Below are 26,383 nucleotides of genomic sequence, written 5' to 3' on the forward strand. Positions count from 1 at the left end.
ACGACGCTTCATCCAGTCCCAAACATGCTCAATGGGGGACAGATCCGGAGATCTTGCTGGCCAGGGTAGTTGACTTACACCTTCTAGAGCACGTTGGGTGGCACGGGATACATGCGGACGTGCATTGTCCTGTTGGAACAGCAAGTTCCCTTGTCGGTCTAGGAATGGTAGAACGATGGGTTCGATGACGGTTTGGATGTACCGTGCACTATTCAGTGTCCCCTCGACGATCACCAGTGGTGTACGGCCAGTGTAGGAGATCGCTCCCCACACCATGATGCCGGGTGTTGGCCCTGTGTGCCTCGGTCGTATGCAGTCCTGATTGTGGCGCTCACCTGCACGGCGCCAAACACGCATACGACCATCATTGGCACCAAGGCAGAAGCGACTCTCATCGCTGAAGACGACACGTCTCCACTCGTCCCTCCATTCACGCCTGTCGCGACACCACTGGAGGCGGGCTGCACGATGTTGGGGCGTGAGCGGAAGACGGCCTAACGGTGTGCGGGACCGTAGCCCAGCTTCATGGAGACGGTTGCGAGTGGTCCTCGCCGATACCCCAGGAGCAACAGTGTCCCTAATTTGCTGGGAAGTGGCGGTGCGGTCCCCGACGGCACTGCGTAGGATCCTACGGTCTTGGCGTGCATCCGTGCGTCGCTGCGGTCCGGTCCCAGGTCGACGGGCACGTGCACCTTCCGCCGACCACTGGCGACAACATCGATGTATTGTGGAGACCTCACGCCCCACGTGTTGAGCAATTCGGCGGTACGTCCACCCGGCCTCCCGCATGCCCACTATACGCCCTCGCTCAAAGTCCGTCAACTGCACATACGGTTCACGTCCACGCTGTCGCGGCATGATACCAGTGTTAAAGACTGCGATGGAGCTCCGTATGCCACGGCAAACTGGCTGACACTGACGGCGGCGGTGCACAAATGCTGCGCAGCTAGAGCCATTCGACGGCCAACACCGCGGTTCCTGGTGTGTCCGCTGTGCCGTGCGTGTGATCATTGCTTGTACAGCCCTCTCGCAGTGTCCGGAGCAAGTATGGTGGGTCTGACACACCGGTGTCAAAGTGTTCTTGTTTCCATTTCCAGGAGTGTAGAATAACATGGAAGTAAAACATAGTGTCAAAGAAAGTACCCTGTGTCATGCTCTTTATAGCGATAGCAGTGCACGACTAAAATATTTCATCAATGTAAGAAGACAACAACTGGCTCCGGATGGTGCTTCGAAATACACTCGTGTACACGATACAGCGACTCTCTGCAGGTGGAGAAGATGTCATAAAGGAAGCATTAATTGCAATTTCGTATTAGCTAGTTAATGGTTTCTGTGTCAAGTTCTGAAATTCTTGCAAAACGCTGTTTCCTTCACATTGTGGCAATCCAGACGTTATTGAAAGCAGGATACTTGTGCTCGATATTGGTAACAGTTTGCTCCTAGCTTGGGTAGGTCACTGGTTGATTGTGACGCCTTGAACTAAAGAAAGTCCATCTGGTGATGATCGTTTAAAGCGCCAGAAGTTTTCACAGCGAGAAGAAAGTTGTGAGGGATGGTACCTAACATTTAATGCTCGGGGCCTAAAATAGCTTAAGGCAAAGTCAGCATGCAAATGTTATAAGGCTCACAGGCTGCTGCAAGCCAGCTCCACGACTTGTACGTCACTATCTCAGTATCTCCGTTCATTTTTTGGCGTCACAAGAGTGAGATTTTCGTTTCAGACCTTCCAGTGCCAGAAATAATCGCTGGGAGGAACCTGAGCGTCAGAATCCAGCAACGCTATGCACCAGAAAACGCATTCGATCGCGAAATTTTGTAGTACCCGAACAGGGAAGCTAAACTAAATGGTGAAAAATATGGACTGCGTGAATTTGTCAAATGGCATCATTACGTACATCAAAGGCAGCACCTGAATAAGATCAAAGTACTGTAGATAATACAGTAACCAGAGAGGAGCAAATATCATTGCATAGCGCTTAGAGCCATTTGAACCATTTGAAGATCGAAGTAAAACAATGCACAACAGCGACGCTACTTCTTTAATTATGTACTAATTCGTTCATTCATTTACACTGCATTTGTGAATCAAAACATAACGTTCAAAGTAAAGAAATGTCTGGCAGCAGCTACAGGTTGGAAACCGCGCCCTTTCACACAGTGTACAAGGCAAGTTAGCCATGTGAAAACAGTTTCGCAAACCTCTTCGTAACTCCACTGTACAGCGCTTCGCGCTCAGGCATTAGGTGGCTGCTGTGGCGCCGAGGGAGGGACAAACAACCGTTGCAGGCGAAAGTTTAAAAGCTGTACTGCCACAAGGTCATAACTGCACAATATCAGAATTATGACCCAAATTTTCACTCGGGATCCACTGCTCGGGGTTGATATCCGAAAGTTATCTTTTTTCTCCTTAAAATATGAGGTCGAGTTGGTTATGTTTCCTCGTGAGAGGGTTATTAAGCTTACGCAGAGAAAGGATGAAGGAAAGCTCGCAAGTTTGTTGCACCAACAGGAGAGCGTCCTGGATATACTGAAAAACCTGAACTGGCACACTTGAAGACAGACGGTAGCTATACCACAAAATGCTACGAAACAATATTTTGAGAACCTGCATTAAGTGACAAATCTAGGAATATTTTAGAACGCCACGAATCGTTCCCGTAGGACTAGTGACGGCAAGATTACATTATTACACCTCACGGAGAGGTATCTAAGCAATCATTCTTCCCGTGCTCCACTCACCAATGGAACGGACAAATCCAATGGTACGTTGTGAAGTTCCCTCTGCCACCCACTGACTGTCATCTACAAAGAGTAGATGTAGAGACGCTCTCTGGTATTCATTCACTAAAGACCGCTGATCAAATCCCGGTCCCGATCATCGAAATTGAGCTTTTCTGTGATTTCTCTAAATCACTTAAACCAAATACAGGGATTTTTTTTTTTTGGTAAGTTTCCCGTCGCCCCCAACCGGAATTTGATTTCCTTCTCCAATGCCGTCCACGGGACGTAAATCCTGACAACCTTTCTGTAATTCTCTCATCGACAACAAGATGTTAAAGCACCATCGTCTTTTCCAACAACGAAAAGATTAAATAATACTATTGAAAACAAGCGTAGACACTGCCTAGTGGCGTCACTAGACTTGCGACGGCTCTTGCGGGTCGAGCTGAACACCGTGTTGGCAAATGAGGGCATCGGTTTCACGACCTCACCAGTTTCTCCATCTGCGCTCGAGAGCCCAGCTGGTGCTAACGATAGTCAGCGACAGATGAGGCGCAGTCCTCACGGAGATGCCCAAAGCAGACGAAGGATACACTAGAAGACGAGAAATAGAGGCAGCTACAGGATTTAAACAATGTCCAGACGGGAAGAATAAACGCGACAAAAGAAAAACGGAGCGAGAAGTTGTCAGCAATCGCAGCTGAGACTAATGACGCACGCTTCTGCGACGGCGTTCCACTTCGAGGCAGCCGATACAAACTATGGTGGCGTAAGGCGAATTCGCCGACAGAATATGAGCGGAAAAGGAAGGAGAAGTTGTGGCGTACTGTTCCCAATTACCAGACTTCGCGCAAATGTCTCGGTTAAATTCTAGATTTCTCCGTAACGTCTCATAGTTCGAGGATATGACACACAGTTGATAGTGATCACTCTGGCGGAGAGGAACGTTACTCTCAGCGGCTCTCTTAGTGATATTTGAACGAGGCAAGCCACGTTCTGGCACCGTGTTTCACCCTTCCGCACCCACCCCGCCCCCCCTCTCCCCCCCCCATCCTCTCTCTCTCTCTCTCTCTCTCTCTCTCTCAACAGAACGCAGACGTGACCCTAACTAGTGACTGAACCGTCGCAGGGAGTTACTTGGCGAAATTTAGAACGTAATGATGCAGAGACAACATTTATATCCCGTTTTGTATGATGAAAGTTTCGAACATCTCTAACAAGGTAAGACAAGATCTAAGTATCGGGCGTGTGACAAAAAAATTTCTCTCAAGGATTCGGGGACGGTGCCAAGATATCTGCATCTATATGTACACTCCCCAAGCCACCTCGCGATGTGTGATGGAAGGTACTTACAAACAAACACACACACACACACACACACACACACACACACACACACACACACGTACACGTACACAAGCACATACTTTTTCATGTTCCATTCAAGAATTGTCAAATATTGGAACATGTTAATTATTAAACATTCTGAATTAGTTTTTGGAATCATTCAATACGATATCTTTCCTGAGCGGCACTACTTCCCTGGTTTGTTGTGTTTTTCATACAGTATGTTATCTCCAACACGAGCGCCTGTTATTATTAAAATGTAAATTATGAATTTACATGATGTCTCATGTTCCGAAACAAATTACTGTTGCAATGCGGAGACTCAGTAAATTTTAAGAGAGTATCCTGGTGTCAGTTTATTTTGTGACACCTTTGGAAATACCCAAGACTTTTGCATCATGGCTGACCTATATATCCCATACTGATTTTCTGCAGACAGCACCTGTCCAAAGAGAAGCCACGTGTATAATGAATGTCTTCCTAGAATTTCTAATGAAATTTCTAACAGCTGACACCGCTTTTTTGTTCCCGTCAGGTCGCCCTGCTAGATTTCCGTACTTCCGTCCGCTTGCTTAGCTGGGTGGTAACGTGATCGCTTCTCATGCAAGCGGGCCCGGGTTCGATTCCTAGCCGGGTTGGAGATTTTCTCCGCTCGGGGGCTGGGTGTTGTGTTGTCCTCATCATCATTTCATCCTCTTCAAGCCGCCCAGTGTGGCATCGACTGAAACAAGACTTGCACTTGGCGGCCGAATTTCCCCGGACGGAGCTTCCCGGCCAACGATGCCCTACGCTCATTTCATTTCTGTACTTACAACTTCCAGACGCCCGTAAAAATTGTCCAGGGTTTTTGAAGAAACAGAACAAATTTCACAGTCAGCTTATTATTACAGAAAAATTATTATATACTTACAGTCTTTTGTTGTTGGATGTCAAACGTGAAGCAACACGGCTACTCGCGGTGCCAGTGGAAGTCTGCGAAAGAAAAAGATGAAACAACTTTAAGTTATTGTTGCACTGGTGATCGCTTGAGAGTATCCTGCCAAACTGAATTGCTATATGTCCCTCTGAGGCTTTGCGTTGTATCTTAATAGAAAGTGAATAACACATTCTAAGTATACCTTCCCGCAGAGATGATTTTGCGATAGTTATACAAAGAATAAAATTAGGTTTTTATATAAATTAGTTGGTCAGTTTTGAGGTACTTTAGCATATGACAACAATTTTACAGGTGACAGAAAACTTACATCTTACAGAATTGAAGGTTATCCACTCAATAATATGAATAAAATGTCTGTAGCACATGGTTTTGGTAGTGGCTCAGAAGAGATCTGAAACTCGTTTGCGGACGTCGACAAACAATTTCCATTTATAAATAAGGTCTTTGTAGAAGGTCCGTCAAGGATGCAGATGATGTTGCACCAGATACACCTCGGCTACCTGAGTCTATCATAACGAGATGTAGGACATGAATTTCAGCAGCAGTTTACCACGATCCAGATTTCACGAGTATAAGGTGGTCATCGCGTTAGAGGATGAAGCATCTTCAATTAAGCAGCGAAGAAACTTCTCGAATTTTAGAAACTGAGAAATGAGTTAACTTTTATTGCGGCAGAGTTCCGGTTCCCGCTACAAATGACTTTTCAGCTTCGAGAAACATGGCAGCCTTTACCGAAATTAATAAAAATATGAATGGTGCCGTGCAAAAATTGGGGAGTGTGCAATGGAAATGGCGTTCATTAATTAGGGTTGGTGTATTGAGAAAACCTGATCTTGACAAACTTAGAAAGATATCAAAAATTCAACAGACGGTGACAATTGTGTTGCTGTAGATACGAACCCTAGAATATTTCAATTTTTTAGTTTTGCTCCACTTAAACGTGTAACTGATGAATTATGTATTATCTGACTCAAGCTGACTCCAGAAAATTTAAAACAGCATTTGTTTGTCATGTGCAATAAATAAGCCGATAAGAAATGTAATGAATAGGCATTCAAGATAGATTCATTTTTCTGTCAAGTACAATCAGCATTTTGTTCAAAACTTTAAATTTACTTTAAAATATAATACAATACGATGTTAATGGAAATATGCTAATTTTGTTACAGTCTGAATAGTGCAACCTAGTAAGTAAATCTGCATAACGTAAGATTTTTCTGTATTGCCTTTTACTCCCTATTTAAGGTATTTCTATTGCCTTTTTGCCTACGTATATTAACTATTTATAGTGCCTAACCTTCCAGTCTCCGTTTATAACACACACGCTTAGTTGTGTTTTAAACGAACACCATAACGCAACACAGTAATCAGGAAATATTCGCGTCCACTTCTTTTACTTCCTGGCCAAATTTATGCCATTAAAGTTCTCATGGACTTGATCCCATGTGGCTCCTAGATACTCTAAATTCCATTTATGCAGACTATCGAGTGCAACTAAGCGAAGCACTGTCCGCTTACAATAAGAAGACTCAGCTGCAATAAAACGTCAGGACACTGACTTATACACTCCATTTGAAGACCAAGGAGGTCAACGGCGCCTTTAGATCACAAGGGAAGTAATCTTGCTGGGACATTTCACAGCTCTTACGTACCTTGCTTAATTAACATAGCAACTAGGAGAGCACGACCGCAGACAGAGAGAACTGGTCAATTAACCCTGTTCTACAAGCACCAGAATATGATCATCTCCGTGAAGCCAGTCTTGGTATTCTGAAACTAACAATGTAGCACCTACTGAAAAAAGTCGTCTCATCACGAACTGTCTCCCATTCACACCTTGGAGAAGCTTTACTGTGTTTCCAGAATAGCTCGTCCAGTCGTATGAGGTCAAGAAGCACTCAAGAGGGGAGAGGAGGGGAGGAGAGAGAAAGAGAAAGAATTAACATTTGAAAAATCGGGGTTGCGACACTTGTGAGGAGCGACAGTTGTGAGGAGCGACATTTGTGAGGAGACCCGGCGTAACAGGTAGCGGGCAGTCTACGGGGACACCAAACAGGTAGCACACCGCAGTTCAGTACTGCATCGTCACATCACTGCCGTCACACAGGAGTGCAAAACGATCGCTGCAACGCATCAGGCAAAAAACATGGGATCTACAAAAGATCCGACCGATGCTGCAGGAATATTTCTGCAAGAACATCAGATGCTAATGAATGCTGGGAGCAAATTTTTACTTGCAGATGACGATAGAGGACCAAATGTTAGGATATTGGTGTTCGCCAGCGAAAGGGGAAAAATCCTGTTTAACAGACTGCAATTCTTTCTTTGTCGATGAAACGTTCAAAAGCTCCAGCAAGCAGTTTGGACAGTTATTTATTGTTCATGCCGATATTTCTAGTTCTGAGGAGGAAACAAACACAGTTCCAACCGTGTACGCCTTGCTATCCAGTAAAAAGCGAGAAACGTACCATCGCTTTTTAACAGCTGTAAGAGCAACGTACCTGAATGGAATCCTATAGCTATCATGGTGGATTTTGAAGCTGCAATCATCCAGTCAGTAACACATTTGTTTCCTGATGCAAAGATTAATGGCAGCAACTACCATTTCAATCAGTGCTTGTGGAGGCAAGTGCAGAATTGCGGCCTTGTTGCTGCCTACAAGGAAAACGATGTAATTCGTTTTCACATAAGATTGTGTTCCGCTTTAGGTTACATTCCCCTGGACATGTTAGATGATGGGTGGCTATGCATTCAGGAGAGCACGCCATATAATGAAAAACTGCAGGATTTTTACGACTATTTTGTTAAACAATGGCTGGATAATGAAGACATGCCAAGAGGTATATGAAACTGCGCAGGAAGGCGTCACCGCACCAACAATGTTTCAGAAGGATGGAATCGTAGGATAAATACGTTAATTTCGAAGGTTCATCCAGATTTTTACTCCTTGGTGAAAATTCTCAGAGAAGACGCAGAATATCATGGGCACCAATTTGACCGACTAATTTTAAATCTAGGTTGGAAAAGAAGAAAGAAGTCCGCAATTAAGACTGATGAGATAGTTTCTAAGGCCCTTACAAGACTCCAAGTTGACGGCACTATAAAATCATTGCTTACTTGCGTAGCCTATGCACAAAAATTACAGTGAAAAGGAAATGGCTGAAGCTACAGCAACACTTGTAAATATTGAAAAGGGGTTCAGTTCACGCCGATCGCCCAATTGTAAAAATTGTAAATAAATAATCATCCTGTAAATATTGTAAATAAATATGATGCGAGACGAAGAGAGACTGCCTCCTCGTGGTGTTCCCTGGAAAAGACACAAAGCCGGCTAAATGTCTCTTGCAAATCGTAAAAGATTCACTAACGAAGTCTGAAAAGTCATAGCTTTTCTAACAATCACAATCAGCATTTTTGTGTAGAGAATTTTAGAAACAATGTCTGAGTGGACGATGAATACGTTTCTATAAATAAATTGCATTTCTTAACGCTAATTGCTAGCAGGACTTACATTAGACCTCAGTACACTTCCGTGCGTGGTACGGGAAAATTGAGGTTTATTTCGAAATAATTAAAGAAAAAGTTTCTACCGCGAACCAAATTCTTTAGTTGGTTCCTCTTAGTATGTGGTAAAAGGTTGCCACTCCTAGCATATCAAATTTTGGGTGAGGAGTTGAAAGATCGAAACATTTTCGGTTTCTATAGTTTCTGTAAAATACATCGGTAAGTATGAGGTTGAGCGAAAATTATGCCCTATGTAAGATTAACCAGAACAAAAATTCCAATGAAGAAAGGTCTTACGCATAACTGTGCTGCAACTAATGGTTGACATGATATCGTGGAGGAAAAATAAGCTCCGATTTCTAATTTGACTAAGGCTACTGTTCCTTGCCCAAAAAAATTCTGAAATAACGTAACCTGGCTGCACCGGAGGAGTGTGAATGTCCCTCGGCAGCTGCCCGGACCGGCACGAGCCGAGCGCTCAGTCACACCGTGTGCCGGTCCCTCAGCATCCTGTATTTTTCACAAGTGTCGCCACACTCCAGTTTCTCATAAGTGTCGCTTCTCACAAGTGTCTACAACTCGAAAAATCATCCTCTACTGCACAGTCAAGAGGGTGAGCAAGCAAGATTGGCTATTGTCCAATGAAAGGCTGACACCAAACCATCCAGAGGCCTGGGCCAACTGGAAGCAAGTTCGGTGCCTGCGTAGCAGTGTCCAAGTGCAGACGGAACCGGCACAGATGGGGCTACGCGCCGGAGGCGATGTCGCGTGATTGCCTGCGTGCTGAAGAGAACACAGAACAGCTAACAGAAAGCAGTATGTTCCCAGCTAAATGCACTGCCGCGGACCAAGACAAAGTTACAGCTAGAGTCCGAGCAAATGTGGATATCCGCAGTAACATTTACTTTGCGTTTAAAACCTTGCATCCATGCGGACATCTATGGGCGGCCGCAGTAATAATTACTCTGTAATTAAAAGTTAAAGATCAGCGTTAATAATACGGTTTCCATCTATTTGCGCTTTACAATAATTATTGTTTAAGCCATTATTATTAACCAAACGCAAAAGAATGCCACTAAATTGGCTTGAATACGCAAACATTAGATGAGTTTTTGACATGTGCAAGAGCTAAAAACAGTGACATGTCAGTCTTTCTTATTTTCCGTACATCCCCATTCTACTTCCGTCGTACCCACAGCTGTTTCAAAAAAATTGTTCAAATGGCTCTGAGCACTAAGGAACTTAACATCTGAGGTCATCAGTCCCCTAGAACTTAGAACTACTTAAACCCAACTAACCTAAGGACACCACACACATCCATACCCGGGGCAGGAACCGAACTTGCGACCGTAGCGGTCGCGCGGTTCCAGACTGTAGCGCCTAGAACCGCTCGGCCAAACCGGCCGGCACAGCTGTTTCAGTCGGTTTATGTAAACTCAACTGGAATAATCAGAGGTAACTTAACGTAATTACCTAAAGCTGCCATATGGCGACATGAAGACTGTTCTACAACATTTCATCCACTGGAATTTTCCCATGAAAGTGCAACTATTTGCTTATCATATGCGACATAAAACATGTTCGGTATAAAATCAGAAATGCTCTCAGCGTTTCTCTTAAAATATTTACAAACACATAATGCAACAGTTACTACTGTGAGAAGTGTAGTACGTGAACATGATATAACATCATAATGGATTAAAGTGCAAAAAAATGGTTCAAATGGCTCCGAGCACTATGGGACTTAACATCTATGGTCATCAGTCCCCTAGAACTTAGAACTACTTAAACCTAACTAACCTAAGGGCAGCACACAACACCCAGCCATCACGAGGCAGAGAAAATCCCTGACCCCGCCGGGAATCGAACCCGGGTACTCGGGCGTGGGAAGCTAGAACGCTACCGCACGACCACGAGATGCGGGCGATTAAAGTGCATTTGATACACTAACTATTCGATGAATATTCAACGATATGCAAGATGTGACGACATTGGAGAGTGGAAGACATTCCTAGTGCCATTTCGTCACAAAACGCGTTTTCAATGCCATTCTGTTCTCGGTACTCTATTGAATGTCCCACGCGCCAAATCGTGAAGAACGCCTTTCAAACATGCGTCAGTAGATGGCACTTGGTCTTTGTGCCATGTTGTTCTTTTCTCCGTAGATCCAAAATTCAAAGTATGTCGCAAGTATTTCCTGTTGACTAGAGCACTACTACTGAAAAACCTAATGATGCATTTCCATACTTCTACTATCACAAACAAAAAATAGTGCCTCAGTGTTAATTGCAGTTGAAATAAAAACTTCCTTCCTCCTGTTTTGTCGTAAACTGACATTTTTGAGATCGTGGCTGTGGATAAAACGCAAGTTGATTTTTGCAAAAAAGAAAACAGGAATTAGTCATGGCTTTAATACGATTTATTTACATAAAGAGCGCCGTTTGAGGTTTTGAACCGACTAGAGCGTCTTCAGACTGCAGTCCTTTTTTATAATAGTTCTTGGAAAGTAATAGTTATTAGCTTTTTTCCAGCATCTAATATAAACAAAACTTGAAGAGCTATCTGAAGATGAACCTGTCGTTTCAAAACTGGTATCGGAGCTATATATGTAAATAAATAGCCTTATTAAGAGCGGCTGGTTGCTGTTACCTTCTCTGCAAGAATCAACTTGTAAAGACGTTTCTTTTTCGCACTTAGGATCAGTGAGTTTCCTGATGTGGCGCATAGAAAAATCTTAATAAAGGCTTTATTGTGGTGTCACCGCCAGACACCACACTTGCTAGGTGGTAGCCTTTAAATAGGCCGCGGTCCGCTAGTATACGACGGACCCGCGTGTCGCCACTGTCAGTGATTGCAGACCGAGCGCCGCCACACGGAAGGTCTAGAGACAGATCCTAGCACTCGCCCCAGTTGTACAGACGACTTTGCTAGCGATGCGACACTGACAACTACGCTCTCATTTGCCGAGACGATAGTTAGCATAGCCTTCAGCTACGTCATTTGCTACGACCTAGCAAGGCGCCATGACCAGTTTATATTGAGATTATATAATGTATCAACAAGAGCGATGTTCACCAATTGTGGATTAAAGTTAAGTATTCTACCAGTTACTCTTGTTTGGCTAGTCTTATTTCTCTGACCTGTTCCAGACCTCACGCCAGCCTGCGTGAGCTTAAACGCGTGCATTTCGGCCTCCTCTAGCTATACGGTGTCGGTTCTTCTGCCAACACATCATTTATTTTCTGATTTGTGTCACTATTTTTGAGGTGATGCAGCGTGCAACATAATTCCGTGGTTTCAGAGTATCATCTGGATTTCCTGGATACAAATCGGATATGTGCAAACTGAGATACCTTGTTTTTTCATTCTCCTGACAAATGCCATATTTGGCACTTACACCCAAACCTCCAGGTGTAAGACACTCAGATCGGTACCAAACGTTCTATGTCGATAGAGTATCAACCAAAACTTCGATTTAGTTCGTAGTATGTGCTGCCGTCCAGCATAACGGGCATGAACGTCATTTAAAAGTAACACCGACATTTGTTGATGAATGAAAACATGTTGCCTGGTCCGATGAGTCTCGTTTCAAATTGTGTCGAGCGGATGGAGGTGTACAGGTATGAAGACAACCTCATGAATCCATGGACCCTGCATGTCAGCAGGGGACTCTTCAAGTTGGTGAAGGCTCTGTAATGGTGTGAGCCGCGTGCAGCGGGAGTGATATGGGTCCTCTGACACGTCTAAATACGACTCCCCCCTAGGTGACAGTTACATAAGCATTGTGTCTGATCACTTGCATCCATTCATGTACATTGTGCATTCCGACGGACTTGGTCAATTCCGGCAGGACAATGCCACACTCTACACGTTCAGAATTGCTACAGAGTGGCTCCAGGAACACGCTTCTGAGTTTAAACACTTCCGCTGGCCACCTAAGTCCCCAGACATGAACATTACTGAGCATATCTGGGATGAAACTTCCTGGTAGATTAAAACTGTGTGCCCGACCGAGACTCGAACTCGGGACCTTTGCCTTTCGCGGGCAAGTGCTCTATCATCTGAGCTACCGAAGCACGACTCACGCCTGGTACTCACAGCTTTACTTCTGCCAGTACCTCGTCTCCTACCTTCCAAACTTTACAGAAGCTCTCCTGCGAACCTTGCAGAACTAGCACTCCTGAAAGAAAGGATATTGCGGAGACATGGCTTAGCCACAGCCTGGGGGATGTTTCCAGAATGAAATTTTCACTCTGCAGCGGAGTGTGCGCTGATATGAAACTTCCTGGCAGATTAAAACTGTGTGCCCGACCGAGACTCGAACTCGGGACCTTTGCCTTTCGCGGGCAAGTGCTCTACCACCTGAGCTACCGAAGCACGACTCACGCCTGGTACTCACAGCTTTACTTCTGCCAGTACCTCGTCTCCTACCTTCCAAACTTTACAGAAGCTCCTTTCTTTCAGGAGTGCTAGTTCTGCAAGGTTCGCAGGAGAGCTTCTGTAAAGTTTGGAAGGTAGGAGACGAGGTACTGGCAGAAGTAAAGCTGTGAGTACCAGGCGTGAGTCGCGCTTCGGTAGCTCAGATGGTAGAGCACTTGCCCGCGAAAGGCATAGGTCCCGAGTTCGAGTCTCGGTCGGGCACACAGTTTTAATCTGCCAGGAAGTTTCATATCAGCGCACACTCCGCTGCAGAGTGAAAATTTCATTCTGGATATCTGGGATGCCTAGCAACGTGCTGCTAAGAGGAGATCACCACCCCCTCGTACTCTTACGGTTTATGCCCTGCAGGATTCGTTCTGTCATTCCCTCCAGCACTGCTCCAGACATTAGTCGAGTCCATGCCACGTCGTGTTGCGGCACTTCTGCGTGCTTGCGGGGGCCCTACACGATATTAGGCAGATGTACCAGTTTCCTTGGCTCTTCATTGTATATTATTGTTTTGAGGTCACCGGTTTCACGCGTGCCGAAACGGATACACGGAAGAAAATAGCGTTCTACAATCGAGAAGAGGAGAACTTGTTACGGCTTTTGGAGCGACGAGCCGCAGGCACCCTTTCAGTCGATCAAAAAGCAGCTGCGCAGCAGAAACGAGGCTGCAGGCGTGAAGAATCGCTTCCTGGCAGGCCGCGTCTTTTTGTGGCGGGGCGCGCCGCCAGCCGTGGCGATCAGGTTGCGGCGGCGGCGGCAGAGGCGGCCGTTCTAGGTCAGTGGACCGGGCAAGTTGGTCAGCGAGCGCACAGCCGCGCCCAGAAGCCGACCGCGGCCGCGGCTGCTGGTTGGCTGGCTGGCCACAGCGGACCACGTGACGCCAGGCTGGCAGCAGGCGAGGCTACCAAGGCATGCAGCAAACGTTAAATTGATATCAAGCTCATTACATGCTTGTATTGGTAAATGATTAGCATTTTTGCGAAACTGCACGAAATAGGCAGAAGTACCGCAATCTACATTCTGCATGTAAAGAAAGATTACGCAGTGGGTTGACTATTAGTGAGAACATCGTGTTGTGCCTCGTGTACGAAGGACAAACATTTACCAGTGTACGTCGAAATTCAACAGCGGCGGGGTCGTGACCTATTAGGACTGCAAATTATTGTTCCGCGATATTGCTGCTGAAGTTCGTCGCATCACGCGAATGTTATGCGAATACACTGTTGTTGGATACAAGAGGACCACACTCAACACCATGTAGGGTTATAGGATGTCAATGGTCCTACATGACTAGCGCCCGAGAGGACACACATTCGCTGAGCTGTGCACGATCGTACCGCCATGTGAATTTCCTTAAATCAGGAAGCAGAAAGGTACCCAAACCGACAGTGTGACAATTAAGACTGTTGATAAAATATCGATATTTTTCCATAATATATCAATGTATATTGACGATGCTCACTCCCCGATATATCGATATCAAAAGGGCCGAATCGAGTGCCGATATATGTATATTACATTATATTTCTTTCACAATTTTCGATAAATATTTGACGTTGTTCTTTTGAAATTGTAGTAGAACATAATTTTACTTTCACTGTGGGAAGGAGTCTTACAACTTTTTGAGCTTTCATCACTCCAATCTTTCTCTTTGACTGTCTGAAGCAAGTAGATGCGGCACAAAAGAAGTCCAATTGCACTGTGGGATGGCGGTACGGATAGAACAACAAGATTTCCGATGTTAAGAAATAACACACAAGTTGCGTTAACAAACAATTTTTAATGCAAAAATGGTTCAAATGGGTCTGAGCACTATGGGACTTAACATCTGAGGTCATCAGAACTACTTAAACCTAACTAATCTAAGGACATCACACACATCCATGCCCGAGGCAGGATTCGAACCTGCGACCGTAGCGGTCGCGCGGTTCCAGACTGTAGCGCCTAGAACCGCTCGGCCACACTGGCCGGCAATTTTTAATGCAACTAGAGTACTCTGTTGTCTTTACATTCGCCTTCTTCAAAAACAATTGCTGGAGATGGTGACCATAAATCTGAATGACAAGATTGATCTTTGCGGTGGACGTGTGAGAGGAAACGCTGACGTAATCGGCGCTCGGCGCTATCAACAGAAACTACAACACTTGTGCTCCACCACGTGATTTTGAACTACATCTGCTAGGTAACTGGTGTTTGCAGAAATGAAAAAGCACGGAAGTCGGCATGAAGTGTTCTGGACAAATCCGACATATGAAGAAACCGAATGACGGACCCATCGGACACATACTGTGCCACTTACAGGCAGTTAACAGTACTAGGGAAGTTGTTATTGCCAAACGTGAACATGCATCGTTTTTCGTTCATATCTTAGCCAGGCCGCTACCTCGTTGATGTAAAACATATCTAATAATAAATCAACACTTACAGTTCTAAAACTGGCAGTGTATTTACAGTGTGCAGCCGATACTTTTATAGGCCGCTGCACGGAAACTTCTTCCGTCGAGATATCTATACTTTTTCTCGATAGATTGTGAGCCGCTAACGGTATTTTTTTAGTATCGATATTTTTCAAAAATATCAACAGTCCTAGTGGCAATGTCTAGAGCCCTACGGACTATCGTCACGTCCGACAAAGTTGCGGCTTCCCTTGACGTGGCAGTAGACGCATGAGGAGTTACGCTAACAAGGTCAACACCACGCACAGGAGACGCACCACGTCCTCTTTACATGAGTTTCTGAGTAGAGCATCACGATGGAAGAATCCGCATGTGATGGCTCTGAGGAAGAACGAATGTTGCCAGATAACATTCGCCATCTTCATTCGAACCGTGCATCTGCCATAATGGATGTGGGGTGCCACTGGGTAAACGACACGATCACCTCTGGTCTGCACAGTCGTTAATTCAAACAGCAGGCATTACACTTCTGACGCCTTAAGGCCGGTGAATGTGCCCTACCTCCGAGATCACCGTGACGTTATCTTTCAACAAGATAACGCAAGACTACATGTTTCTCGTGCCGTCCTGATCTGCCTCTATACACGGTGTGTTCGCCTGTTGCGTTGGCCAACATGTTTCTTCGCATCTCTCACCCACTTCATACAGCTCCTCATAGGTTGCTGAGAGACTGGGACGCCACCAGTCGCCAATGACTAAAAGTAATGAAATGCGTCATTCAAGTTGAATGTGTCATCCAGGCTCAGTTCGACTATGTTGCTGTTTCTGACTCCCTACAATTTGTATGCTTCGAAATTATTGCTGTCGCTTCTTAACGTAACACTTCTATTTGTTTTATGCCACTCTCAATGAAAATTTGTTTTTACCATACCTAAACTAACGTGATAATCAACGCTAAACGGTTTACGCGCATCCCGAAACTAGCGCTACAGTGGCTCGCGTCATATGGTATACTTCCTCTTGCTGCTGCACATCGCCCCACAACCTGCTTTCATGCTGCGGTTATTGTGGCTCCGATATCGCTGGATCCCTCCGACGAACGCCATCGGCTGCAGGCGGCCGACCGATCTTTTCAAATCAGTGCGCCACTAGTTGCGCTGTCACACTATAGCCGATCTTATCTCCCGAACGTACAGACTTCGGACGACAACCAGTGAAACTGAAATCAGTTTGTTTACTTCGGCAAAATCGACCAACGTACTCGGACACGAAATAAAGAGCGTGAGAAACTGATAAATTTAGTCTAAGAAAGAGTGAGATTGAGGCATCCTGAGGATGAAAATATCATAATCGCATTACAGTTCGGAATCTATAGACTGAAATCGCAGGTTTATTCGAAACCGTAAATAGACAAAATCTTCACTGGAAATTTTAGTCTTTGATTATAACCTTAAAAAATAATTAGTTCAAATGGCTCTAAGCACTATGGGACTTGACTTCTGAGGTCATCAGTCCCCTACAACTTAGAACTACTTAAACCTAAGGACAGCACACACACCCGTGCCCGAGGCAGGATTCGAACCTGCGACCGTAGCGCCTAGAACCGCTCGGCCACCCCGGCCGGCATAATTAGTTCAAGTGAAGAGTGTGGCGTATGTTATATGATTACAGCTACTGTACTGGATGTTTTTTCTGGTACGTTGTCCTTAGTTGTCTGCAAATCATTATTACTTCTGCTTACTGGCGTTTTATGCCAGTTGCGTAGTGATTCTGTTAATATTAAGTGGTTAGCAAAAGTGGTGTACGGTATGTATTTCCACTTTTAAGTGATTCAGGTTTTCAGAGTATCTTATGCTACAGTTTATGATCGTTTTTCACTCGTGTGTTAAACAGCAGCCATTGAAGGTTAATTGACGTACTTCTGCACAACTTTCTAACAAATACATAGAAACAGAGTGTTTATAACTTGCCTTTGAAGGTCACTACTAATTAAAATTCAAATTGTTCAGATGGTTCTAAGCACTATGAGACTTAACATCTGACTGGGTGTTGTGTGACGTCCTTAGGTTAGTTAGGTTTAAGTAGTTCTAAGTTCTAGGGGACTGATGACCATAGATGTTAAGTCCCATAGTGCTCCGAGCCAGCCACTTAACATCTGAGGTCATTAGTCCCCTAGACTCAGAACTACTTAAACCTAACTAACGTAAGGACATCATACACATCCATGCCCGAGGCAAGATTCGAACCTGCGACCGTAGTGAAACGTCATTCATTACTCGAACTACTGCAATACAGCGAGCGCCACTACTGCCAGCTAAATAAAGGATTCAAACTACGGAAGGCACTAACTACTGATAGGCATAGTTAGCAAATGAAAGATTTTAATAGAGAACAAACAATGTATTTACCTTAATAGTGTTGAAAAAGCATAATATACATAGCAGTTCATAATATCCATTCTGTACTCAAAAATCCGCCATCTCATTTCCCACATCCACCACTGCTGGCGGCTCACCTCCAACTGCGCAACGCTACGCGCTGTTCACATCCAGCTGCCTAACACTACAATGGCTGACAACAATGCAAACTGGCCACAGACTACACACAGCACAGCCAGTGATTTTCATACAGAGCGCTACGTAACGTTGCCAATAAGAAAACATAAACAGCTTACTTACAGTAGCAGCAGCATGGTTCCGGACTGAAGCGCCTAGAACCGCTCAGCCACAACGGATGGCCTCACCACTATCTCGAGCAAGTAACAGAACGTTTTTCCTGTCATGTCATATACTCGTAAAACTGGCCTGGTTATTCCGATAGCTGAGGACAGGGTATATAGTACTCGACAAGTTCTTTGCGAGACAGGAAGGCTCATTCACATGCATTCGGCGTCTCTTTGATAGCCGAAGCCGCTATGCAACACTCGTATCCAAGCACAGAGGCGACGTGGAATCCACCCCACCCTAAGAGGGTAAAACCAAACCTACTTCATACGTATAATAGATTCTAGCCTAACCTCCTTGATCCTGCCAAAATCAGACGGAGGAGATCGGACGCACCTCTGGTGACGGTGTCTGACGACCATTGCCACAGTGAGCGCAGCCTAAAGGCAACCGCATGGCCTTGCGTCGAAAATGCCTTCCGATTCTCAAGAACGAACGGAGCAAGCTGCATTTCACAAGATCGGTACTTGTAGCTACCGTGTTGACTGCTGCCGGAACCTTTCGAATTGATGGTGATACAGCGAAACGCAGCTTCGTGCGAGTGAGTCACGGGCTGTGTATATGCACTGAGTCAGCGGCCTGCGAGGTCAGGCAGGACGGGACAAGTTGAGGCCGCGGCAGACTGCGTTTCGACATCAGAGCTCGAGGCCTGCGGTGGAGACCACTGGGTCCCCGCGCACACCCTTACAACAAGCTCCGCAAGGGTTCAAAACGGAACACTTGCCCCACCGGTAACAAGAGTCACACACCGAAACGAGCGCAACGTCGCTCTTGTGGTCTTCCGTCCAAAGACTGGTTTGATGCAGGACTCCACTCTAAGCTATCTTGAGCAAGGCTCTTATAGTTCTCCATAACTACAAATACTACAACCTACATCGATTTGAACTTGCTTACTATACTCATCCCTTTGTCTCCCTCTATAGTGCTTACCCTCGACCTTCCCGTCGTGAGTACGGGGTCCCGGGTTCGATTCCTGGCGGGGTCAGGGATTTTCACCTGCCTCGAGATGACAGGGTGTTTGTGTTGTCATCATTTCATCATCTATCCTGCAAGTGACGAGATTGGGCTGAGCAACGGTTGGAAATTTGTACGGGCGCTGATAACCGCGTAGTTGAGCCCCCCCCCCCCCCCCCCAAACTAAATAATATCATCATCCCCCCCCCCCCCCGTCCCGCAAAAAAATTTATATTTGACTATTCCACAAAGCTTTAGGGTGTGTTCTTGAACCAGTACAATCTTTCACAGTCAAGTTATACCATAAATTTCCTTTCTCCCCACTTCGATTCAGTACCTTCTCATTAGTTATTGGATCTACTCAATCTACAGGCTTCTACGATAGCATCACGTTTCAACATCTGTTCTCTTCTTGTCGGAACTGTTTAGCGACCAAGTTTCACTTCGCTACAAGGATATGCTCCACACATACACCTTCAGAAGAGACTCACAAACGCCGAAATTTATATTTGATGAAAGTGAAATTCCCTTTTTCGGAAATGGTTTTCTTCCTCTTGCAGGTCTCCAGTCCTCTCCTTCAGCCGTCTACATCTACATCTACATGGTTATTCTGCAATTCACATTTAAGTGCCTGGCAGACGGTTCATCGAACCATTTTCGTACAACTTCTCCAGTATTCCACTCGCGAATGGCGCGTGGGAAAAAGGAACACCTAAATCTTTCCGTTCGATCTCTGATTTCTCTTATTTTATTATAATCATTTGATGCCCAAATAGCAAAAGTCGTCTGCTATTTTAATGTGTCATCTCGTAATCTAACTCTCTCACCATCGCCTAATTAATTTGACTACATTCTATTACCCTTGGCTTTGCTATTGTTGATCATTTAATAACCAACCATTGTGTTCGACTGATATTCCAAGTCCTTTGCCCCCTCTGATAGAATTACAATGTTGTCGGCAACATCAAAATTTTCATCTCCTTCTACTTACATCGCTTCCCAATTTCTCTTGGTCACCTTTACTGCTCGCTCAATGTACATTGTCGTATAACATCGAGGACAGAGTTTAAAACCCTGTCTAACTGCCTTCTCAACTATTGGTCCCCTTCCATGCCGTTCCACTCTTCATAACGGCAGTCTGGTCACTATACAAGTTGCAGGTCGCTTTACGCTCCCTGTATTTTATCCCCGCTACCTTGCACATTTCAAGAAATGTATTTCAGACAACGTTGCTGCCAAAGCCAAATCTATAAATGCAATAATCACAAGTCTAACTTTGTTCAGTGTACAATGAAACTCCAGTAGAGATGTACTAGTATTGATCTCCTTAGTGTGTTTCTGATCTGATGATCTCGAGGAGCGGTTCGCAGTGTACGGGCCCACAAGAGTTGACAGTCACGCTTGTACTCTGTGAATCTCTTTAATTAGCCTGGCAGAAATTTATTTGTATTGCACCACATGTGACCACGTTTCTTCGCGAATAAACTGTGAGAAGAATACTACTTATACTGCAGTATGCGACATAGTATCAGCCCCACTTAATCTTATCGTATAGCCGTCCGCTGTGACAGAGCGGTTCTAGGCGCTTCAGTCTGGAACCGCGCGACCGCTACGGTCGGATGTTCGAATCCTGCCTCGGGCATGGATGTGTGTAATGTCCTTAGGTTTAAGTAGTTCTATGTTCTAGGGGACTGATGACCTCCGATTTTAAGTCCCATAGGGCTCAGAGCCATTTGAACCAATCTTACCCTATCAAGAACAATACGTGGGAAATTCAAGAATACCCGCTGAATTCAGGAAGATAACTGGTTTCTAGATATTTAGATTACGTTTCCATGGGATATAATGAAATATGAGTGTCTGCCAGTTGAATTTTTTTTTCAAATTTGCGAAGTCTCTCGGGAGGCAGAGAGCCTGCGGCCATTGGCGCGGCACATTCTTCGTACATCCTCAGTGTCTCCCCTTAGGCGTACCTTAATTACATTCCACACATTTTAGCAGCACTGCCCTACAGGTAGCGTAAGTGTTTTGTAACCGATAATTTGTAAGTAAACTGGCGGTTCCCAGCATGGTACTATTAAATCGAGGTTTGCCATTTGTTGAACGTGCTGGGTACACAATCGCTGCTCTGCTTCAAGACCCCAGACAGTGTTGCTCCTAAGTACAAGGTGATAATTATTGAACTGTATGAAATAAAATCGTCATAGCTTCTGAACGGTTTGCGTTAAGCAGTTCAAACTGCACGGTTGGCCGCGGGATATGATAGGAATTATTACTCGCATGGTATAGTTTGATTTAGCGGCGAAGTCCACTGTCATTTGGATGGTACCGTCAATAAGCCAAATTGGCACATTTCGCGATCGAGAAGTCTCTTCACCCTCAGCGGGTGACTGTGTGGTGTCGACGCACCGAATAATCGGTGCGTTTTTCCTCTATGGCACAGTGACTACCTAACGGTACGTGAAGATTTTGGGATTTCGTCCCCATTGTCCAAAGTGATGCTGATTTCGACGTGGTTCATGCAAAACGGAGCTCGACCCCATCGAAGCAGGAGAGTGTTTGATGGCCAGAGGGAGCACATTGCGGACCTGATTCTGGCTCTGGGGTACCCACACGCCATTGGCAAGGACCTCTATTGGCCACCATGTTCTCCGGATCTGAACACATGCGACTCCTTTTTGTGGGGCTACACAAAAATAATCAGGTGTACACCAAAAACCCCAAAACCTTCGCTGTGCTGAAAACAGCCGTTCAGGAGGTCATCGACAGCATCGATGTTCCGACATTTCAGGGAGTCATGCAAAATTTCGCTTTCCGTCTGCGCCACATCATCGCCGATAATGGCAGGCATATCGAACATGTCATAACCTAAATTCGAATATCTGTAGTGATGTTTACATGTTGAATTAAGTGTGTTTCACTCCGTAGTTTGTAATTAATTTAGGTTTTTTTGTATATAGTTCAATAATTGTCACCAGGTGCTTGCAGGCTTTCAGCGGCTCAAATTGTTAACTCCGTTACTCGTGTAGTCAAAGGGTACAACATCTTAACGTTTCGCTAAGTGCGCCACTGTACATACACTATGTGATCAAGAGTATCCGGACACCCCCAAAACCGTCCGCCGCTCGTGGTCTCGCGGTAGCGTTCTCGCTTCTCGAGCACGGGGTCCCGGGTTCGATTCCCGGCGGGGTCAGGGATTTTCACCTGCCTCGAGATGACTGGGTGTTTGTGTTGTCCTCATCATTTCATCATCATCCAGGAAAGTGGCGAAATTGGACTGAGCAAAGATTGGGTAATTGTACGGGCGCTGATACGCAGTTGAGCGCCCCACAAACCAAACATCATCATCACCCCCAAAAACACATGTCTTTTATATTTGGTGCATTGTGCTGACACCTACTGCCGGTAATCCATATCAGTGAGCTCAGTGGTTATTAGACATCGCGGAACTCACGGACTTCGAGCGTGGTCACGTGATTGTATGTCACTTGTGTCATACATCTATACGCGAGATTTCCACACTCCTCAACATTCCGAGGTCCACTATTTCCGATGTGATAGTGACGTGCAAACGTGAAGGGACACGTACAACACAAAAGCGTACAGCCTGACCTCGTCTGTTGACTGACAGAGATCGCCTACAGTTGAAGAGGTTCGTAATGTGTAATACGCAGACGTCTATACAGACCCACCCACGGAAATTCCAAATTACATCAGGATCCACTGCAAGTACTATGACAGGAGGGAGGTGAGAAAACTTGGATTTCATGGTCGAGCGGCTGCTCATAAGCCACACATGACGGCGGTAAATGCCAAAAGGCGCCTCGCTTCATGTAAGGAGCGTAAACATTGGACGATTGAACAGTGGAAAAACGTTGTGTGCAGTGACGAATCACGGTACATAATGTGGCGATCCGATGGCGAATGCCCGGTGAAGGTCATCTGCCAGCGTGTGTTAACGCAGAACAGGGAATCAGCGATCATAAAGCGGTTACGGCATCGATGATTTCAGCCGTAAATAGGAATATTAAAAAGGGTAGGAAGATTTTTCTGTTTAGAAAAAGTGACAAAAAGCAGATTTCAGAGTACCTGTTAGCTCAACACAAAAGTTTTGTCTCAAGTACTGATAGTGTTGAGGATCAGTGGACAAAGTTCAAAACCATCGTACAATATGCGTTAGATGAGTATGTGCCAAGCAAGATCGTAAGAGATGGAAAAGAGCCACCGCGGTACAACAACCGAGTTAGAAAACTGCTGCGGAAGCAAAGGGAACTTCACAGCAAACATAAACATAGCCAAAGCCTTGCAGACAAACAAAAATTACGCGAAGCGAAATGTAGTGTGAAGAGAGCCATGCGAGAGGCGTTCAATGAATTCGAAAGTAAAGTTCTATGTACTGACTTGGCAGAAAATTCTAAGAAATTTTGGTCTTATGTCAAAGCGGTAGGTGGATCAAAACAAAATGTCCAGACACTCTGTGACCAAAATGGTACTGAAACAGAGGATGACAGACTAAAGGCCGAAATACTAAATGTCTTTTTCCAAAGTTGTTTTACAGAGGAAGATTGCACTGTAGTTCCTTCTCTAGATTGTCGCACAGATGACAAAATGGTAGATATCGAAATAGACGACAGAGGGATACAGAAACAATTAAAATCGCTCAAAAGAGGAAAGGCCTCTGGACCTGATGGGATACCAGTTCAATTTTACACAGAGTACGCGAAGGAACTTGCCCCCCTTCTTGCAGCGGTGTACCGTAGGTCTCTAGAAGAGCGTAGCGTTCCAAAGGATTGGAAAAGGGCACAGGTCATCCCCGTTTTCAAGAAGGGACGTCGAACAGATGTGCAGAACTATAGACCTATATCTCTAACGTCGATCAGTTGCAGAATTTTGGAACACGTATTGTGTTCGAGTATAATGACTTTTCTGGAGACTAGAAATCTACTCTGTAGGAATCAGCATGGGTTTCGAAAAAGACGGTCATGTGAAACCCAGCTCGCGCTATTCGTCCACGAGACTCAGAGGGCCATAGACACGGGTTCACAGGTAGATGCCGTGTTTCTTGACTTCCGCAAGGCGTTCGATACAGTTCCCCACTGTCGTTTAATGAACAAAGTAAGAGCATATGGACTATCAGACCAATTGTGTGATTGGATTGAGGAGTTCCTAGACAACAGGACGCAGCATGTTATTCTCAATGGAGAGAAGTCTTCCGAAGTAAGAGTAATTTCAGGTGTGCCGCAGGGGAGTGTCATAGGACCGTTGCTATTCACTATATACATAAATGACCTGGTGGATGACATCGGAAGTTCACTGAGGCTTTTTGCAGATGATGCTGTGGTGTATCGAGAGGTTGTAACAATGGAAAATTGTACTGAAATGCAGGAGGATCTATAGCGAATTGACGCATGGTGCAGGGAATGGCAACTGAATCTCAATGTAGACAAGTGTAATGTGCTGCGAATACACAGAAAGATAGATCCTTTATCATTTAGCTACAAAATAGCAGGTCAGCAACTGGAAGCAGTTAATACCATAAATTATCTGGGAGTACGCATTAGGAGTGATTTAAAATGGAATGATCATATAATGTTGATTGTCGGTAAAGCAGATGCTAGACTGAGATTCATTGGAAGAATCCTAAGGAAATGCAATCCGAAAACAAAGGAAGTAGGTTACAGCACTCTTGTTCGCCCACTGCTTGAATACTGCTCAGCAGTGTGGGATCCGTACCAGATAGGGTTGATACAAGACATAGAGAAGATCCAACGGAGAGCAGCGCGCTTCGTTACAGGATCATTTAGTAATCGCGAAAGCGTTACGGAGATGATAGATAAACTCCCGGCAGGAGAGACGCTCAGTAGCTCGGTACGGGCTTTTGTCAAAGTTTCGAGAACATACCTTCACCGAAGAGTCAAGCAGTATATTGCTCCCTCCTACGTATATCTCGCGAAGAGACCATGAGGATAAAATCAGAGAGATTAGAGCCCACACAGAGGCATACTGACAATCCTTCTTTCCACGAACAATACGAGACTGGAATAGAAGGGAGAACCGATAGAGGTACTGAAGGTACCCTCCGCCACACACCGTCAGGTGGCTTGCGGAGTATGGATGTAGATGTAGATGTAGTGCCAACAGTAAAATCCGGAGGTGGTAGTTTAATGGTGTGGTCGTGTTTTCATGGAGGGGCTTGCATCCCTTTTTGTTTTGCGTGGCACTATAACAACATTGATGTTTTAAGCATCTTCTTGCTTCCCACTGTTGAAGAGCAATTCGGGGATGGCGATTGCATCTTTCAACACGATCGAGCACCTGTTCATAGTGCACGGCCTGTGGCGGAGTGGTTACACGATAATAACATCCCTGTAATGGACTGGCCTGCACGGAGTCCTGACCTCAATCCTGTAGAACATCTTTGGGATGATGTTTTGGAACGCCGACTTCGTGCCAGGCCTCACCGACCGACATCGATATCTCTCCTCAGTGCAGCACTCCGTGAAGAATGGGCTGCCATTCCGCAAGAAGCCTTCCAGCACCTGACTGAACGTATGCCTGCGAGTGTGGAAGCTGTCATGAAGGCTAAGAGTGTGCCAACACCATATTGAATTGCAGCACTACCGATAGAGGGCGCCACGAACTTGTAAGTCACTTTCAGCCAGGTGCCCGGATACTTTTGAGCAGTTTCCTAATGTAAGCCAGCAATGAATAAAATGACAAGCCTATTCTTGGAAATGTTTATGTCTTTTATGCTAATAAGATAAGTGATAAAAACCCCTATGACCAACCGTTTTTACAATGAACACGTAATATTAAAAGTGTTTTTAGCGATTTAAAATATATATTTCATATACTGTTTCTATTAATATTATCAAATTTAAATTTCCGAGGCAGTAACATGTGTCCGAAAAATTCTATTACCATCTCTGCTACGTTGGACCTGACGAGGCATTTTGTGGATACCTTAACCAGAGATGAAGAAAATTTCGAGTATCTCTGCAATAAGTTACTTCGTCTCTCAGAACTGAATGCAGATGTTTTCGTTAGACTGACATCTGAAAAATGATGATGGATTGACGATTCCAATCAATAACGACTAAGTAACAATCTCCTTGAATCTGAATTATACCTAGACCTTTATCTCAGTGAGTTCTCACGCAACAAAAAGAACCCACATAGTTCTGTTACTATGATAGATACGCGCCCAAAAAAAGTTGGATTAAGTTATTACCCTGACATGTGACATATGCCCACATCTGGCTATTTTCCCAAGAATTAGCCACATTTCCTGCTTTAAGTCTAATTAATACTATTCACTAAGTCATTATTATAACGAACTGAAATGGTTTTAGCCAGCCGCTGTGGACGAG

At 45.0% G+C, this 26,383-nt stretch overlaps 1 protein-coding gene and 1 long non-coding RNA gene across 2 annotated transcripts in view; one reads left to right on the top strand and one right to left on the bottom strand.

Annotated features, from left to right (window-relative positions):
• The window catches only part of LOC126191371 (whirlin-like), a 580,516-nt gene that overhangs the window by 175,242 nt on the left and 378,891 nt on the right, over positions 1-26,383 (top strand). The gene's annotated exons all lie outside the window — the stretch shown is intronic.
• The window catches only part of LOC126191372 (uncharacterized), a 162,508-nt gene that overhangs the window by 84,042 nt on the left and 52,083 nt on the right, over positions 1-26,383 (bottom strand). The window contains exon 2 of the long non-coding RNA XR_007538344.1: positions 4,982-5,043. This is a non-coding gene — a long non-coding RNA (uncharacterized LOC126191372). The remainder of the gene's footprint in view (positions 1-4,981; positions 5,044-26,383) is intronic.

This window comes from Schistocerca cancellata, chromosome 6, assembly GCF_023864275.1.
Source record: "Schistocerca cancellata isolate TAMUIC-IGC-003103 chromosome 6, iqSchCanc2.1, whole genome shotgun sequence".
NCBI classification, from domain to species: Eukaryota; Metazoa; Arthropoda; class Insecta; order Orthoptera; family Acrididae; genus Schistocerca; species Schistocerca cancellata.